A 19,902-nucleotide genomic window follows, 5' to 3' on the forward strand; every position below is an offset into this window, starting at 1 on the left:
ATCTTGATGATTACAGCTTTGTAATAGAGCTTGAAGTCCGGAATTGTGATGCCGCCAGCTTTGCTTTTCTTTTTCAACATTCCTCTGGCTATTCAGGGTCTTTTCTGGTTCCATACAAATTTTAGGATTATTTGTTTCATTTCTTTGGAAAAAGTGGATGGTATTTTGATAGGGATTGCATTAAATGTGTAGATTGCTCTAGGTAGCATAGACATTTTTACAATATTTGGTCTTCTAATCATGAGCATGAAACGTTTTTCCATTTCTTTGTGTCTTCCTCAGTTTCTTTCATGAGTATTCTATAGTTTTCTGAGTACAGATTCTTTGCCTCTTTGGTTAGATTTATTCCTAGGCATCTTATGGTTTTGGGTGCAATTGTAAATGAGATCGACTCCTTCATTTCTCTTTCTTCTGCCTTCTTGTTGGTGTATAGGAATGCCACTGATTTCTGTGCATTGATTTTATATCCTGCCACTTTACTGAATTCCTGTATGAGTTCTAGCAGTTTTGGGGTGGAGTCTTTTGGGTTTTCCATATAAAGTATCATATCGTCTGCAAAGAGTGAGAGTTTGACTTCTTCTTTGCCAATTCGGATGCCTTTTATTTCTTTTTGTTGTCTGATTGCTGTGGCTAGGACTTCTAGTACTATGTTGAATAGCTGTGGTAATAGTGGACATCCCTGCTGTGTTCCTGACCTTGGGGGAAAAGCTCTCAGTTTTTCCCCATTGAGAATGATATTCGCTGTGGGTTTTTCATAGATGGCTCTTATGATATTGAAGTATGTACTCTCTATCCCTATACTCTGAAGAATTTTGATCAAGAAAGGATGGTGTACTTTGTCAAATGCTTTTTCTGCATCTATCGAGAGGATCATATGATTCTTGTTCTTTCTTTTGTTAATGTATTGTATCACATTGATTGATTTGCGGATATTGAACCAACTTTGCAGTCCAGGAATAAATCCCACTTGTCATGGTGGATAATCCTTTTAATGTACTGTTGGATCCTATTGGCTACTATTTCAGTGAGAATTTTTGCATCCATGTTCATCAGGGATATTGATCTGTAATTCTCCTTTTTGATGGGGTCTTTGGTTTTGGGATCAAGGTAATGGTGGCGTCATAAAACGAGTTTGGAATTTTTCCTTCCATTTCTATTTTTTGGAACAATTTCAGAAGAATAGGTATTAATTCTTCTTTCAATGTTTGGTAGAATTCCCCTGGGAAGCCATCTGGCCCTGGGCTCTTGTTTGTTGGGAGATTTTTGATTACTGCCTCAATTTCCTTACTGGTTATGAGTCTGTGCAGGTTTTCTGTTTCTTCCTGGTTCAGTTTTGGTAGTTTATTTTTCTCTAAGAAAGCATCCATTTCTTCCAGATTATCTAATTTGCTGGCATATAGTTGCCCATAATATGGTCTTATAATTGTTTGTATTTCTTTGGTATTGGTTGTGATCTCTCTTCTTTCATTCATGATTTTATTTATTTGGGTCCTTTCTCTTTTCTTTTTCTATAAGCCTGGCCGAGGTTTATCAATCTTATTAATTCTTTCAAAGAACCAGCTCCTAGTTTCATTGATCTGTTCTACTGTTCTTTTGGTTTCTATTTCATTGATTTCTGCTCTGATCTTTATTATTTCTCTTCTCCTGCTGGGTTTGGGCTTTATTTGCTGTTCTTTCTCTGGCTCCTTTAGGTGTAGGGTTAAGTTGTGTATTTGAGACCTTTTTTGTTTCTTGAGAAAGGCTTGTATTGCTATATACTTTGCTCTTAGGACTCCCTTTGCTGCATCCCAGAGATTTTGAACAGTTGTGTTTTCATTTTCATTTGTTTCCATGAATTTTTTTAATTATTCTTTAATTTCCTGGTTGACCCATTCTTTCTTTAGTAGGATGCTCTTTAGCCTCCATGTATTCGAGTTTTTTCCAACTTTCCTCTTGTGATTGAGTTCTAGTTTCAAAGCATTGTTGTCCAAAAATATGCAGGGAATGATCCCAATCTTTTGGTACTGGTTGAGACCTGATTTGTGACCCCCATCACTGTGCTAACCCATCCCCCCAAGCCCCCTCCCCTCTAACACCCTCAGTTTGTTTCTCAGAGTCCATAGTCTCTCATGGTTCATCTCCCCCTCCAATTTCCACCCCTTCATTTTTCCCTTCCTCCTTCTGATGTAGCAGACCCCTTTCAATATTTCTTGTCACCTAGTGTGGTGTTTGCAAATTCTTTTAGTTTTTGTTTGTCCTTGAAGCTTTTTATTTCTCCTTCTATTTTCAATGACAGCCTAGCTGGTTATAGTATTCTTGGCTGCATATTTTTCTCTTTAGTGCTCTGAATGTATTATGCCAGTCCTTTCTGGCCTGCCAGGTCTCTGTGGACAGGTCTGCTGCCGATCTAATGTTTCTACCATTGTAGGTTACAGACCTCTTGTCCAGAGCTGCTTTCAGAATTTTGTTTGTCTCTGAGACTTGTAAGTTTTACTATTAGATGTCAGGGTATTTACCTATTTTTATTGATTTTGATGAGGGTTCTCTGTGCCTCCTGGATTTTGATGCCTGTTTCCTTCCCCAAATTAGGGAAGTTCTTCATTATAATTTGCTCCAGTATACCTTCTGCACCCTTTCTCTTCTTCTGTGATCCCAATTATTCTAATATTGTTTTGCTTTATGGTATCACTTGTCTCTCCAATTCTCCCCCCGTGATCCATTAGTTGTTTATTTCTTTTTCTTAGCTTCCTTATTCTCCATAATTTTGTCTTCTATATCACTAATTCTCTCTTCTTCCTTATTTATCCTAGCAGTTAGAGCCTCCATTTTTTATTGCATCTCTTTAATACCTTTTTGATTTCGACTTGCTTAGATTTTAGTTCTTTTATTTCTCCAGAAAGGGATTGTCTGGTGTCTTCTATGCTTTTTTCAAGCCCAGCTAGTATCTTTATAATGGTCATTTGAACTCTAGTTCCGACATCTTACTAATGTCTGTATTGGTTAGGTCCCTGGCAGTCAGTACTGCCTCTTGTTCTTTTTTTTTAGGTGTTTTTTCGTCTTGTCATTTTGTCCTGAGAAGAATAGATGAATGAGAGAACAAAATGCTAACAGGGTAACAGTGACCCCAGAAAAATATACACTAAACAAATCATAAGAGACCCGAAAACTGAGGGTTGGGGGGGGAAATGAAAAGAAAAAGAATATGATCAGGCTGGTGAGTAGAACAGAGCCACACACTAGAATTTGGGTATATTTTGGTCTGTTAGAAGAAACTGCCTGCCAAAATTTTAAAGAAAGAAAAACTTATATATATACAAAAATAAGGGTAAATATGATGAAGGATGGAATATGACTGTAAAGATGAAAATTAAAAAAGATTTTTATAAAGGAATTGATAAGTTGGTTGAAAAAAGAAAGAAAAATTAAAAAATAAAATAATTAGATTTAGGGTATATTTTGGTCTGTTAGAAGAAACTATCCCAAAATGTTTTTATTTTATTTTATTTATTTATTTGACAGAGAGAGACACAGTGAGAGAGGGAACACAAGCGGGGGAGCAGGAGAGGGAGAAGCAGGCCCTCTACCTAGCAGGGAGCCTCATGCGTGGCTTGATCCCAGGACCCTGGGATCATGACCTGAGCCGAAGGCAGACACTTGATGACTGAGCCACCCAGGCGCCCCTGTATCCCAAAATTTTAAAGAAGGAAAAACTTACATATATACAAAAAATAAAGTTAAATACAATGAAGAGATAGAATATGACTGTAAAATGAAAATTAAAAAAGATTTTAAAAAAGGAAGTGGTAAGATAAAATGGTTAAAAAAGGAAAGAAGAAAAATTCATAAAAAATAGAAAAAGAAAGAATAAAGAAAATTTAAAAGATGAACTTTGAAAGACTAAAGAATCATGGGGAAAAAGCCATGAATTCTATGTGCTCTATTCCCCTAGCGCTGGAGTTTTGCAGTTCTCATTGATCAGTAAACGTGTTCTTGACTGGATATTCTTGCTGATATTCTGGGGACAGGGCCTGTTGCAGTGGTTCTCAGATGTCTTTGCCCAAGGCCGAATTGCCCTGCCTTTGCCGGGGGGCCGAGCTAAGTAATCTGCTTGGGTTTGCTCTCAGGAGCTTTTGTTCCCTGCAAGCTTTCTGTACAGCTTTGGAGGACGAGAGTGAAAACAGCAGCCTCCCAATCTCCTCCAGGAGGAGCCGAGAACTCGGGGCCCCACTCCTCAGTGCGCCCCCAGAGAAAAGCAGTCAATCACTCCTGTTTTCCTGGAGGTCTCCGGCCGCACTCCATGCTCACTCGGCCTGTGAACGAGCATTTCTATTTCATGCACACGACCCTGTGTGGAGTCTCCAAACTCAGCAGATTCCTGAGGTGTGTTCCCGTGCCACTCTTCCCTGGGGAGGAAGTGGAGTCTCCCCGGATCTGCCACTTGTTGGGTCCCTGCTCGAAGACTAGTGGCCCGACTGTGCCACAGATCACAGTTTATGGCAACCCCGAGCTGAGAACCCACTCTTTGGCTCCGTCTTTGCAGCAGGCTTCCCCACTCCGATACCTGGGAGCTCTGCCGCACTCAGGCACCCCCGGTCTCTCTGTGACCCTGAGGGTCCTGAGACCACATTGTTCCAACGAGGGTTCCACCCCTGCTTAGCCACTGGAGTGACATCCCTCAGCGGAGCCAACTTCTAAACGTTCTGATTTTGTGCTCTGCTGTTCGATCACCGTTAGCCAGCTGAGGGAGGCTCCCTCCCCCTGCGGTCTATCTTCCCGAATATCGCCTTGGATTCACTTCTTCCCACGTCCTATCTTCCAGAAAGCGGTCACTGTTCTGTTCATAGAATTGCTGCTATTCTTTTCTTCGATCTCCTGTTGAGTTTATAGGTGTTCAGAATTTTTTGGTAACTGTCTAGCTGAATTCCTGGGATGAGATGAAATTTAGGTCTCCTACTCCTCCGCCATCTTGCTCCTCCTCCTATAATTGGAAAGATTCTTAAGGAGAGTTTTTGGGAGCAGTGTTAGAAATGCTTTGGGTTTTTTTCAGGGTGCCTTAACCATATTACTTTCAAATCTTTTATTGACTGGAATATAAGTTTTGAGTTGGTAGTACTAGGACAGCATTCTTCTAGACCTCCCTCCTCTCTGATTTTCTACCCCATTACTGAGGGTTATATCAAGTTTTTATTAATGTCTTCCAGCTACACTTTTGTTTTTGTTTTACCTTAAACTCAGAGCTTGCAGATCACATGGTTCTACTCTTTTTTAATTCATTTTATTTTTTTTATTATGTTAGTCAACCTATAGTACATCATTTGTTTTTGTTGTAGTATTCCATGAATCATTGTTTGTGTATAACACCCAGTGCTCCATGGAATTCATGCCCTCCTTAATACCCATCACCGGGCTAGCCCATCCCCCCACCCCCCTTCTGTCTAAAACCCTCAGTTTGTTTCTCAGGTCCATAGTTTCTCATGGTTCATCTCCCCCTCTGATTCCCCCCCCCCCTTCATTTTTCCCTTCCTTCTCCTAATAATGTCCTCCATGCTATTCCTTATGTTCCACAAATAAGTGAAACCATATGATAATTGACTTTCTCTGCTTGACTTATTTCACTTAGCATCATCTCCTCCAGTCCCATCCATGTTGATGCAAATGTTGGATATTCATCCTTTCTGATGACTGAGTAATATTCCATTGTATATATGGACCACATCTTCTTTATCCATTCATCTGTTGAAGGGCATCTTGGCTTTTTCCACAGTTTGGCTATTGTGGATATTGCTGTTATGAACATTGGGGTGCATATGGCCCTTCTTTTCACTACATCTGTGTCTTTGTGGTAAACACCCAGTAGTGCAATTACTGGGTCATAGGGTAGCTCTATTTTTAACTTTTTGAGGAACCTCCACACTGTTTTCCAAAGTGGCTATACCAACTTGCATTCCTACCAACAGTATAAGAGGATTCCCCTTTCTTCATCATCTCTCCAACATTTGTTGTTTCTTGCCTTGTCAATTTTTGCCATTCTAACTGGTGTAAGGTGGTATCTCAGTGTGGTTTTGATTTGAATTTCCCTGATGGCTAATGATGATGAACGTTCTACTCTCATTTTTTAGATGAGGATACCTCAGTGAGGAACGACTTGCCCATTTCCCAACTGAGTTGATGGAAGATCAGACGCCTGTCTCTTTATGACCTGTTTTTCCACTATATTTAACTGCCTCCTTTGCATTTTTCACATTTTACCAGATCGTTCTTTTTGTAAAAAAAAAAAAGATTTATTGATTTATTATTAGAGAGAGAGAGAATATGCATGATGGGGAGGGGAGAGAAATCCTCAAGCAGAGTCCCTGCTGAGCGTGGAGCCCGACATGGGCTTGATCCCACAACCCTGAGATCACAACCTGAACCGAAATCAAGAGTCAGGCACTTAACTGACTGTGCCACCAGGCGCCCCTTAACAGATCTTTCTTAAAATTCAATTTTATCACTGAAGAATCAGTGAGATTACAGGTGACATAGGCAAACCACACTGCAGCCTGATTTTTCTAAAAGTAGTTGTAGTTTAGACACAGTGCCTCCCAACATTCTTCATGACATTGTACATGTAGTTGAGTAAAAGGAATGATCTACTAGGGCAATGGTGACTGGCCTGTGGTCCCAAGGGTTGTAAGATTCAAAGTCAATCCCCAAGGAAATTTGGCATCTTTCTCTGGGGATAAGAAGAGAGACACAATATTTCTGAAGTAATTTAGTTAGTATCTCCTGGAGCAAGGAAAGGAACGTAATCCTGTAATTATACTTTGCCTAAAATTTTTTCAAGACTTCGGTTTCTTTTTGTTTTTGCCAGCAACCCTTCTAATCTTTCTTTCCATTTTTTCCATAGAAGCATCATAAAAAGGATAAATTTAGGTCTAACCTATTTATACCACACAACCAATACAGTTTTCTGCATATTGTATGTAATGAGTAAATTAAATTACCTTCTACGTGTTGCCTGATTTTAACTTAGAAAAAAACACTTTGGTCAGCGTATACTAATCTGCTTCATTTAGAGCAGCGGTGTGGAGTCCTGGTTGCACATTATGATCCCCTGGCAGCTTTTAAAAACTAGATCCTAAGGCCCCACCCAGACCAATTAAATTAGATTTATAGGGGTGGGGCCCAGGTGTTGATATTTTTTAAAAGTTCCCCAGGTAACTTTAATATGTAGCCAGAAATGAGATGCACTGCCTTAAAGTCTTGATCTTTTCTGGGGACACTCCTAACAAATCTGTGAGGTTGGGGACTGGGTCAAGGCAGAATGTAGTTGGTGAAAAACAAAGGAATATGGGAGCTTCTTTTGGCACTGTTCACTTTGTGGCAAACCCGATTTGGGTCACATGTGTATCAGAGAAAACAATTGCCTTTTAGGAGCCCAAAGGGAGGACTCTTAAATAGAGTTGGTTTAATGTGCTGTGATTCTATGGTCATGCTTGGCATCTGCCCAGGAGGCTAGGCTGCTTGGTGAGGTATTCATGGCCTTAGTTCATTGCTATTCCATTTCTTCTTTCCACCATCATCCTAGGCAAGTGTGCAATTTCCAGGAAAATCTGAGCTTGTAAATATACCAAGGCTGTAAATTTACCAATCCACATCTGTCTTCAAAGAATGCCTTTCCCCAAACCTGTAGGGAAGAGGCTCAAAAAAATAACAATAACAAAAAGAACCTAATGGAAGATGGAAATGGATTCAGTTAGGAAGGAAATACAAATTGGAATGATCTTTTACATCAAAGTAACACTGTGGCTTTTAAAACCCATTCCAAGATCGCAAGAATGTCAGTTGAACTGAAAGGGTGTTTGGGTCTATTCCAGTCCTGGATTCTTCTTAAAGGCAGTTTTAGAAAGTTACTATGCTTTCACACTCTGACTTCACCTGGTACAACAGATTCCTCTATTGTGTAATCAGAATAATTGGCTGTCCACTTGCTGCCTCTGGGGTGCCTAGAACTCTTAGGTGTTAAGGATCTATGCAGTATTTAAGGCCTCTATCTCATGATGTAACAGGACTTTAACTTTCATGCAGTGCTCTTTTGTTGCAGAGAAACTCTTAAGTTGAAATGTTCATGGAATCGAATTCAGTTATAGCACTCTCTTCAACACAATCCATCACTTCACAATCTCCTAGGAACCCTGATTTGCTCTGTCAGTTGTTTGTCTCAAAGCATCTTTCTGAAATGAATTTACTTTAAAGTTAAAGATGATTAGAGTGCTTCTTCTCCAGGAGACAATTACATTGCTATATTCTGTGGCAGGATGAAAAACAACATGGCATTAATTTTTCCAAGCTTTCTTTGAGTATTGTTAAAAGGAGAAACATCAGCTTAATCCAACATACTATAATAGCTAAAAGACAACTGCTATTAAAATGCAAGATTTTCTAATAAGACCATTTTGAGGTGTTCTTTGGGAGGAGGAGAAAAGAGAGAAATATGAAGGGAGGAATGGAAGGAATTTATTAAGTCTTCTTGACCTTCAAATACACTTTGTCAGTGAATGCTGTAGACAAAATAAACCAAGTCTGAGAGCTATTATTAAAATGTTTTTCTCTCTCCTTAGCCCAATAGTATATTATCCTGCCTCTTAGACTATTCTGCTTTATATTTTTCTGGATGAATTGATATCTTTTGACAGGCTTTGTTAAGAATACATAGTAAAGGTCAAGTATAAGCCATTTGCTGGTGTTCCCTGGCAGCCTTTATGTCATGGTAAATAGAGATTGGAAGTGGTTTTAAGCATAGCTTTGTGGATATGCTTCCAATGGATTGTGTTTTTTCTCATACCGAAGCCCACAAACCTTGCATGATTTTCAAGATTGTGATTTAAGAGCTTTAAAATGGAGTCATCTCAGACTCCTTTCTTCCCCTCAATTCCCAGATCTAATTAGACGCCAAATCCAGAGGATTCTACCTCATGAATATCTCTGAAATCCCCTCATTTTTCCCCCATGCATTGACACTGTCTGAAGTAATATTACTGTCATCTCTCCCCCGTATCACTCTGGTGTTCTAACTGGTCTCTCTACCTCTGGTGACTTCTCACCTCCACTGCATCCTTCATTCTGCCATAAGCATAAGCTTTCTAAGGCACAGATCAGCTGTTGGCAACCTTCCACCCATAATACACACAAACCCACAAACATCTAGAAGGAACCCCAAGGTCCTAATAAGTGCTCTGATAAAAAGGTTCTGTGTATTCCTGTGGAGCGAGCTTTTGGGGATTAAGAAACATTTCACTGAAGAGGTGACATTTGATCAAGGTTTTGAAGGATGAATAAGAGCTCTCCAGGTGGAAAAAGGGAAAATTATAATTCAAGCAAAGGGAATGGTATGTACAGAGCACAGAAAAGAGAACCCAGAAACAAATCCATGCATATACAGTCCATTGAACATCAACAAGGGTGCAAAGAATGTGCAATGAGGAAAAGATAGTCTCTTCAGTAAATGGTGTTGAGAAAACTGATATCCACATACAGAGGAATGAATTTAGACCCTTATCTCACACATACACAAAAATCAACTTAAAATGTATTAAACATTTAAATATAAAATTTTAAACTAAAATTCCTGAAGAAAACATAGGTGAAAAGCTTTATGACATTGGTCTCGGCTGTGATTTCATGATACGACACCAAAATCATAGGCAACAAAAGTAAAAACAGGCAGGTGGTACCACATCAAACTAAAAAGCTTAGAATGGAAACAATCAACAGAGTGAAAAGGCAACCTACTAAATGGGAGAAAACATAAAGAATTAATCTTCAGAATATATGAAGAACTCCTACAACTCAATAGAAAAAAAACCTTAATAGCCCAATTTAAGAAAAAGCCTAAAGACTTGAATAGGAATTTCTACAAAGAAGATGCACAAATAGCCAACATGTATATGAAAAGATGCTTAATGTCACTACCATAAGAGAAATGCAAATCAAAACTACAATGGATAACACCTCACACTTGTGAGGGTGGCTATTAAAAAAATAAAAAGGGTTAGCAAGGATGTGGAGTAATTGGAACCCTTGTGCACTGTTGATGGGAATGTGAAATGGTACAGCTGCTATGGAAAACATACGGAGGTTCCTCAAAAAATTAGAAATAGAACTACTGTATGATCCAGCAATCCCAATTCTGGGTATTTATCCCAAAGAATTGAAATCAAAATCTCAAAAAGATACTAGCACCAGCATTCATGGTAGCACTACCCACGATAGCCATAATGTGGAAATTGCCTAAATGTCTGACAGATGAATGGATTAAAAATAGTAGGATGTACATACAATGGAATGTTATTCAGCCATAAAAAGGAAATCCTGTAATATGTAAGAACATGGATGAACCTTGAAGACATTATGCTAAGTGAAATAAGCCAGTCACAGAAAGACAAATCTTGCATAATTCCACTTATATGAAGTATCTAAAATAGTCAAACCCATAGAATCAGAGGGCAGAATGGTGGTTATCAGTAGCCGGGGGGCAGGAGGAATGGAAAATTGCTAATCCGTGGGCATGAAGTTTGAATTACACAAGATGAATAAATTCTAGAGATCTGCTGTACAACATCATGCCTATGGTTAACAATCCAGTACTGTACACTTAAAATTGTGTTAACAGTGTAGATTTTATGTTATGTTACTACCAGTAAAATAACTTAAAAAAAAAAAAGCACAGACATGAAAAGGCATAGCATATTTGAGGAATTTGAAAAGTTTGGTATGAATGAAGCAAAGGGTATTTGTGGGAAGTAGCAAGAGACAAAGCTGATGCAGTAATTTGGGCCAGATTTCCTGTGTATTTATCGGCCTTCCTTTCTTATTGTAATCTTTTTGAGGAAAGAAACTGTTTTATTGAGTCCTGAAATGCTAGGGCCTAGCATACTGCCTGGCACACAGAATTGTTTGAATGAATTAGATGAATAAGAAGAGAGACCATCTATCACTATTATTTCATAGATTCAGTCATTCCACTACATACTGAATATCTCAGACTCCCGGCTGGAGCAAAATTAAGATCCGACTTAGTCTTTTATATGACAACAACAGTAAGACTTGTTTCAAACACAGATTCGATCTTTTTTTTGCCGGCTTTTTCCTTTACAGTCATGTTACCTTCTCAAGGAGTAGATTCTAGCTTTCTCCTCAGTAGTAGGTTTGACTTCAGCCCAGGGACATCTCTAAAGGAGTTTATCACTTTCTGACACCCTGATGGTCCTCAGGTGGAATTGTTATAGTGGAGGTATGGATCTATAAAAGATGTATTATCATATTACGGAAATCTGTTTTCTCCTGCATGTTTAATTTTGCAGCTAATGCAGGGTTGTTTTTCATACATTCTTGAAAAACTAGTCCAAAGGAGGATCAAATATTAGGAGTGCAGAAAGCATAACTCCAGAACATTAGTGATACAGTATAGCAAAATTAATGGGGTGGGGGGGAAAGGAGGGAGGATGAAATTTTTTGAGCATGTGAATGAAGATTTACTGTATTTATGTAGTTCTATCTTTAGGGAACGCTAAATCATAAACTCATCATTGGTTAATTAGAAGGCAATTAAAATTGTAGCACAGTGATTGGATAAATAGTTAATGAAGGCTGAATGAAATGAAAAAAGGAAATCTAGTGAAATTAGTGTGTACATTTTAGGGAAAACAAAGATACAAATTTTATTAATGCAGTGCATCAGTCTTGAAGGATACCAATATCCTAGCACTGATCGATAAAATTAACTCTGCAAAGACCAAAGAGTTCCAGCTCTCACTCTCCCCTCCAAAGCATCCTACACTGAAATGCAGATTTATCTGACTGCTACTTCAATTTTCACTCACTTAGAGCATGTGAAATTATTTTGCTGAACCTTGTTTACAGCGTATTTACTGGCGTCTTAATCTATTAGAACAAATTGGTGTACTCTGTGTGTAGTAACTGTTCCTACTGAAAGGGCTGGCTCAGCCAAGGCTCCTGACCAGATCCAGCTGACTAGCTAGTTTTCAAAACCAGCAAAGTGGTTTCTGCAGGGAGAACTGTGCTTACTTTTGATAATTACCTCAGCTTTATGAAATCAATCAGCCTGAAGGGAAGACCTCATTACAGATCTGACAAGATAGACTCCAGTTTCAATACCAGAACAACTCTCTGTCCTCAGGCTCTGAGATCTGCAATTATTTATTTTATTTAGACAGAGACACCCATAATACAGTGCCTCTGGGCACATTCTCAGGCAAGTATTAAACAGATAACCTAATGGTCAGTGTTAGGAACCTGCCCTTTTGCTGTCACTCACGTGGAAAATTGGTCAACAGGAATTGCAGCATGGCCTAGAGCCAGCTCAAAGCAGGCACTGATGAATCACCATCTTTCTAATCCCCCACCCTCAAAGATGTGGAGAGAAGGGTGGTTGCTGTAACTGTTCCCTGGGCTAAACTACAGGAAAATAAGACTTTCTCTTCTGAGTTCCTCTGAAGATTGTCAGACTTTATCCTAAGGAAAATGATAAATCACCCATCTACCATCTGTCACTTTGAACTGTTCTATCAAATCAACATTTTTTTGAACTTTGTTTTCATCGAGGAATGTGATTTTGCTGTTCCCCAAGCCTTAAATTGTATGGGGGAAAAAGAATCCTGAAGCATTCTTCTTCTTGAAGTTAGAAATATATATTTTGCTTTCCTGCTCATGGAACTCAAGCACCTTAACAGATTTAGTTCAGACTTTCCTGAAATAATTCACCTTTACTAGGCCTGAGACATGTCAGCCCCACAGGAAAAACAGAGAACGTTCTGAGCATAGGAAAATACGGATTTGGAGAGAAATTGTCCTTCTCCATTCCCGTTCTCGTGTCACTGTTAGCAGTATTCTCATAGCAGCCAGCCAAAACTGAGCACTGATTAATGCTTTGAGAGGAGGCATTTCAGTTGTAAGGGTAAAGTGTGGTTCTTTCACGTTGGAAAGTTCAAGGTGACAAATATGGTCTCCTCTCCTAAAAACAGTACAAGCAAAGAGTCATCACTGACTATTCCCAGCATTATTTATTAATGTTTTACCTTGATGGCTGTTTTATTATCTGAAAGAAAAAGGGTTATAAAATGAATGCAGAGCTAACATCTCCTAAGCTGTAAATAGGATGTAGCCTGGGGGCCTAAAGAGCCAGCCACTCAAACTTTCCTATTCCATTTTTAAGGCAAATTCATATAAACCCTCAATTAGACTAGAAGAAGGGAGCTATACACTTATTTAGTGTCTAACATGTGCTAGACCCTAAATATACATTCTCTCACTGAATTTTCCTCACTTCCTATAGGAGGGGGCATTATTCCCATTTTACGGTGCAGAAGCAGTCTCAGATCGTGGCTTGCTTTATACCTCTTGTAAATGATACACCTAGTAACTAGCAGGTGTGGATTTGAATCCAGGTCTATTCTAGAGCAGCACTGTCCAGTAAAATTTTCTGTGATGATGGAAATACTCTGCGCTGTGCTTACTACGACAGTAGCCACTAGGTGCATATGGCTGTTGAGCACTTGAAATGTGGCTTAGTGCTGCTCAGGAACTGAACTCTTCATTTCATTTCATTTAAACTTAGATTTAAATAGCCGTATGGCTACTCTGGCTAATGGCTACCGTGGTGGACAGTACATCTCTAGGAATTGCCTTTTCTTGGCTGTAGTTTGTAAAGCAGGAATCTGTAACCTGATGTCCATAGAACTATTAAGAAAAGATCCATATATGGAGTTTCTTTTATAGTGTTTTCTGATATGAGAGTCTTAGTGGAAGAACAGTTTTGCCTTTGGAAATGGAGAATGAAGTTATGCAGAATCAAGGTTAGGGGTAGAGTGTATGATCACCTACCACCACTCCCCAAAGAGTCTTCAGGGATCTTAGGATAGAGGGGATACCAAGAATGCTGAAGGAACCCAAAAACCATACTTCCTTCTTCCCTTCATGATAGTCCCAGCAGCAGGTTGGTTGGCATCTGGGGTGGGAAACACGACTATTGTACCCAAGCTGGAGCTGAATTCAGTTCAATACGCATTTCTGGAGTGCTTATAGCATTGTACAAGGCATCATGCCAGGAATCGTGGGGGAGGAGATTTTAACAATGACTGGGATGTAAAGTGTGTGCTAAAGGAGTTTACAAGTGGCAGTGGGTAAGGCAGGAGAGAAGGGAGGATAAGACAAATACTCAAGGCATGCTCTAAAAGGCATATGTAAAATGCAGATGAAGATCTGAGGAGAACCAGAAGAGTGTTTTAGAATTAAAAAAAAAAAAGCCCAAGTTCCTTGCTATATTGTTTATTAGCTGTATGACGTTGGGAAATTTACTTAAACTCTGTAAGTTTGCCTTTCTTTGTTGTAAAATGGGAATAATAACTAGAAAATAAAATTAAAAGATAATGTTTGTAAAGCAGAACACATTCTTAACAGCCAATGAATGGTTGATCCCCTGGTAGCCCGGCTCCATTGCTGTGTATTTAATGGGTTGGGTGAAAGTGGATAAGGAAAGGAATGATGAAGGAAATAGCATCTGAGATAAACCCTTAGAGAAGGATAGTGTTTTGAAGGTTGGAAATCAAGAAGTAGGTGGTGGAGCATTGTGAGCCAAAGGTGTGGAGATAGGAAAGTACTGGAATGATTCATTGAACACCAGGTAGTCCCATTTTGCTAGAGTGTCAGTCTTTTCTACTCAAAGCGTGATTCCCCACACCAGCAGGATCAGCATCATCTGGAACTTGTTAGTAAAGCAGACCACAACCCAGACTTATAAAATCAGAATCTGCATTTTAACAAGCTCCCCTGAGAACATGTGTGCACATTAAAGTTTGAAAAGTGTTGGGGTAGAGGACAAACCGGGGCTTGGTAAGGAACAGTGCTCAGAATGAGTAGGGCCTTATTTTGAAGGACTTGAATGCATGACCAAGTAGTTTGGGGAGTCCCTAAAAGTTGCTAAATGATCACGGTCAATAAAAATCTGCCTGTCACCTGTATCACAGCTTGAAAGAGTGACATAAATGTACATTTTTCCCTGAAAGTTTTTATGTTCACCACCATTCAAGCAAGTCCCTTAGTAGAAAAGGATTTGGGCCCTTTTCTTTCTCATCACTTTCCCTGTTCTCTTTGCTCCCCTATTAATCTTTTAGGATGACTCTTGTTTCAACTAAACCAGTTGCACAGAATATTGAACTCATGAAATTGACAAAGTAGGTTTCGTTTGTTTGACATCAGCTAAGCCCTGGAACTGAGAAATGTTCATTGGTTTTGGCTGCTAACCCCTGTGGTTGGAGAGTGATAATTGCAGCCCAAATCTGTGAGACATTGCAAATATTCCCTCAAAAGTAGCAAGTGGAGTAGCTAGGTAGTGAGAGCTGAAAATAGGGAGTCAGATATTTTCAGGCCTACGCTGAGGAAGGAGGAGAGGCTCCCAGGGATGGGATAAATCCTACAAAAGCACCTGCCAGCACATTAAGGTCTTGACCATTATCCCAATAACCCTGTGTTTCTCCAAAACTTTTGAATTAAAAACTAATTTGGAGACCCTCTACTTCCCCTTATTACCATGGAGTCCCATATCTGATTTCAAACTGAAGTTACTTGGAAAATAGGACTCAGGTTACAGAAATTTGTTTTATATATAAATTAACTATAGTGTTACTTTTGCCAAAAATGGATACTCTATTTTTTTTTTTCAATCTAAGTGTCTGTCTGGAGATTGCTGCCTTGAATTGAATTTACCAGATTTCTCAGGACCTAACCATTTTCTTTGAAAGGGAACTAATCCAGAGTATAATTGTGTTTTCTTTTTGCTAAGATTGTACCACCTTCAGTCCATGGGCCACAGCTGCAAATAAGAAGTGGCAGGGACCACAGGGTCATATTTCCCTACCATAACCTGGAGCAATCATTAAAAGTGTTAGATTGCATCATGAAGGCTAGTCCTAATTTGACCTGATAGTGGAAAGCTCTGTAAAGTCAATTGTGACAGTAACTATAACAGCAGCTGGGCACAAAGAGATCATTGATCTTCTTTCACAAGAGTCATGAAAATTCTTTAGTGCTCTCCTCAAAACCCAGGAATCATTTGCATCTGTATGGCAGACATCATTGCATGTGAACTAAGAACCACACTTCATTCTGAGATGTTTAATTTGCTGGTTCCATTGGATGAGAAATGTCATTCTCCAAGGACCCCCACCCCGACCCTTCCCTAATATGCATAGTCTCCAAAGTGGCCTCATTTGTGTTATGAAGTCAGATAATCTGTATTTTGACTTGACATGAAATAACAGCTGGTCAGCTCTCTAAACCAGTCAGCCTGGTTTTAGATGGGATTACATTACCACATGGACTTGATTGTGATCATAAGCTACAGTAGTAGCAAAAACCTATAACACCAGTGTTTATTATCCATTTTCCTTTGTTTTTATCAATTTGTGCTTCCCTTTAGAAAAACTGTATGTGTTGTGGGATTAGGCAATGAGGGGACAAGATGTGAGGAGAAATGAATGAGCAAAGTTCAAAGTTTTATTAAATTTATCCTTAGGGATAAAAGGGCAAGGACTGTGAGAACTATATAAGACTTTAGAAAATTTCTTTTTTTAAAAAGATTTATTTATTTATATTAGAGAGAGTGAGAACGTGGGGGTGAGAGGCAGAGGGAGAGGGAGGGAGAGGGAGAGAGAGAGAGAGAGAGAGAGAGAGAATTCAAGCAGACTCCCCGCTGAGCACAGAGCCTGACGCAGGCTCCATCTCAGGACCCTGAGATCATGACCTGAGCCATGATCAGGAATCATGAATCAAAATCAAGAATCGGATGCTCAAATGACTGAGCCACCCAGGTGCCCCAGACTTTGGAAAATTTCTAACATTGCTCTGTTAACTATTCGTTACTCCCTCATTTGTTTTTCTTGCTGTAATTATCAGTAGAACCTTTAAAAAGTTAGACATGCTATGCTCTCATTTTAGGGACAATAAGCAAGTTAATAGTTGAATAAAATGCATCATCCTTCACAGGCAGTTTGGGGTAAATGAAAGGAACCCTCAAAATAGAGGAGGCGGTAGTTTTGAAAAAGGTAAGCAAAGCAAGGTGAATCTCCGGGAGCACAGCAAGGAATGGTCCCCAGGCGAAGTCCCCCCCACCCCCCGGGGTTTAGGCCTGTCAGGAATCCTATAGGTAAGATTACTGCATAAAAGAATGAACTAAATAACCTCAAAAGTTTCTTCCTCATCTAATATTTTCCTAATGTCTTCTTAATCTAATGGTTTCATCATGCCTAGTAGAAAAACAGGAGAAATAGCTTCCATAAGAGATTTAAAGATAAATTCTGTAGTTTCAGTGACAATTACAATGTGGTCATTGCTAATATTTTACATTTAAGTCATAATTTCTGCAGTAAGAATTCTTTAAAGTGGTAGTTTTCTTTTTAGAATTTAAATCATTTTAATGGTGCTATTTTATTTACAGTAGCACTCAGCTTGGATCACATACACATGACACAGAAAAGCCTCTAAGTACCTATTGATTTACTGACTTATTGGTTTATTTAGTGTTGTCTTAGGGGAGAAATAAAACAATAAATGAAAGTGGCTAGAAAGCACTGGTGTCAAAGGATTTTGCTATCTCTACAGCCCTTGTTCTTAAACTACAAATCTTTGGAGACTGGAGACTTGGGTCCCAGATAATACAAAATGTGGATTCATATTCAATGAATCAACTTACTGAATGACAGGTCTTTCTGATCTTGATATGAGAGACTTTTCTATAAGAAACAAGACCTGAGGGGCACCTGGGTGGCTCAGTCGTTAAGCGTCTGCCTTCGGTTCGGGTCATGATCCCAGGGTCCTGGGATTGAGCCCCACATCGGGCTCCCTGCTCCGCGGGAAGCCTGCTTCTCCCTCTCCCACTCCCCCTGCTTGTGTTCCCTCTCTCGCTGTATCTCTCTCTGTCAAATAAATAAATTAAATTAAAAAAAAAAAAGGCCTGAGATGGTGCGCTAAATTATCAGGATTTTCACATATCTGGATCATATCTGAGGTGGATACACAGAAAATACTTGAAATCTCAGTTTTATTTAGTGTCAAACAAAAATCTATATGCTAGTATGAGGAACAAAATACCTAAATCCCTAAAGTTATCATCTGGGACTAAATAAAAGGCAAAACAATTATAGTCAAATATCTATGACTGAATACTTTTAATTAGCAGATTCTTTTCCTGAACTCCAGCTTTTCAAACAGCAATGAAAACATTCAATGAGGGAAGTAGGGTCTATCCTTGGATCAGAGCAATTTCAGACCAGACCACTCTCCTCACATTGTACATCGACAATTCTAGAAGTTGAAATGGAATGGAAATAGAAATTCAAAATTATGGTAGTGGCAGTTAATATTTATTGAGTATCTGCTTATATGCCAGATGTAATGCAGAATGTTCCACATACATAATTTCATTTTAATCCTTTTAACAGTCCCATGAGTTAGGCACTGTTATTAACTTCCCTTTATAGATTATGGCTCTGAAGTCCTGTAAGATCTTCAGTCATCTACTTGATAAGGCAGGGAAATGGACTAATATATTCTGTAAAATTATCAAATGCAAAACCAAATAAGAAAAAATTTTCTGATTATCTATCATTAATCAGAACCTCCTAATCCTTAAGCATTCCTTTTGATCAAGCTTTCACCATCCTGCAGTATAGTACTCAAATGATGGAGATGCGGGTGCCTGGGTGGCTCAGTTGGTTAAGCGACTGCCTTTGGCTCAGGTCATGATCCTGGAGTCCTGGGATCGAGTCCCGCATCGGGCTCCCTGCTCAGCAGAGAGTCTGCTTCTCCCTCTGACCCTCCCCCCTCTCATGTGCTCGCTCTCTCTCTCTCTCTAATTCTCTCTCTCAAATAAATATAATCTTTAAGAAATGATGGAGATGCATTTGAAATCTAATTATTTTAAGTAATGTTGATATAATCAGCACCAGAACTTTTAAGTTGTGGCATTAATTCTTGATTATCAGCTGTCACGTCTTTACTCTAACTACATAGGTTAAAAGAATGAGTCACCTACCCCCTCCCTATTGAGTATTAATTAATTCATCCAACACTCACTATGTACCAGGCATGGTGATAGGCACCAGGGATACAGTTGGGGGTGGGGAGAGAGGGTAGAGTGTTGGGGTGGAGATCCTCCTAAGAAGAGTTTACAACCTTACAGAGAAAAGTTTTTTTTTTAATTCACTTAGAATAGTAGAATAATAATAACTTTAAATATATATATTTTATCTTTTTTATCTTTCCAACAACCCGGTACAAATGTTATCAGTCCCCTTTTACACATTATGAAACTAAGACTAAGGGAGATTACACAAATTGCCAGCTAGTAAAAGACACAGCCAGGATTTTAACCCTAATCTGTCAGGCTCCAAAATACAGACTGTTTCCATGATACCATTCCATCTTCCATGGAACTTGTTTTGTTCAGTATAATACTGCAGAAAGAAATACCGAGAAAAGTTTTGCAATAGAACACTACTCACATTTGACTCAGGGACCACTCAGGTACAAGAAACATCTTCATTTGTAAATTGTATTAAAATCTCGTCCTTGTAAATCGTCTTGGTCATTATTGGAATGTTTTTTAATACATAGCAATTGATGTTTGTTTCTTTAGTTCTAAACATAGTAGGGATTTAATAGAACATAGATATGATGCAGTGAACAGTTGACTTAAGATACAGAAGTGAGTTTTCATTCTTTCACTTACTCAGATGATGTAAGGAAGAATGTTTGACAAGTCCCAGAAGACATTTAATGGAGGTGTTCTGAGTAAAGTCTGATTGCTGAAGAAATGGTATTTGTTACGTGGGCTGAAAACATTAGCATAGGTATACTTTTAACTAA

General features: G+C 39.0%; 1 protein-coding gene across 11 annotated transcripts in view; it reads left to right on the plus strand.

The window, feature by feature from the left end:
• The window catches only part of ENOX2 (ecto-NOX disulfide-thiol exchanger 2), a 281,319-nt gene that overhangs the window by 102,533 nt on the left and 158,884 nt on the right, over window positions 1-19,902 (plus strand). The gene's annotated exons all lie outside the window — the stretch shown is intronic.

Source organism: Zalophus californianus, chromosome X (assembly GCF_009762305.2).
Source record: "Zalophus californianus isolate mZalCal1 chromosome X, mZalCal1.pri.v2, whole genome shotgun sequence".
NCBI classification, from domain to species: Eukaryota; Metazoa; Chordata; class Mammalia; order Carnivora; family Otariidae; genus Zalophus; species Zalophus californianus.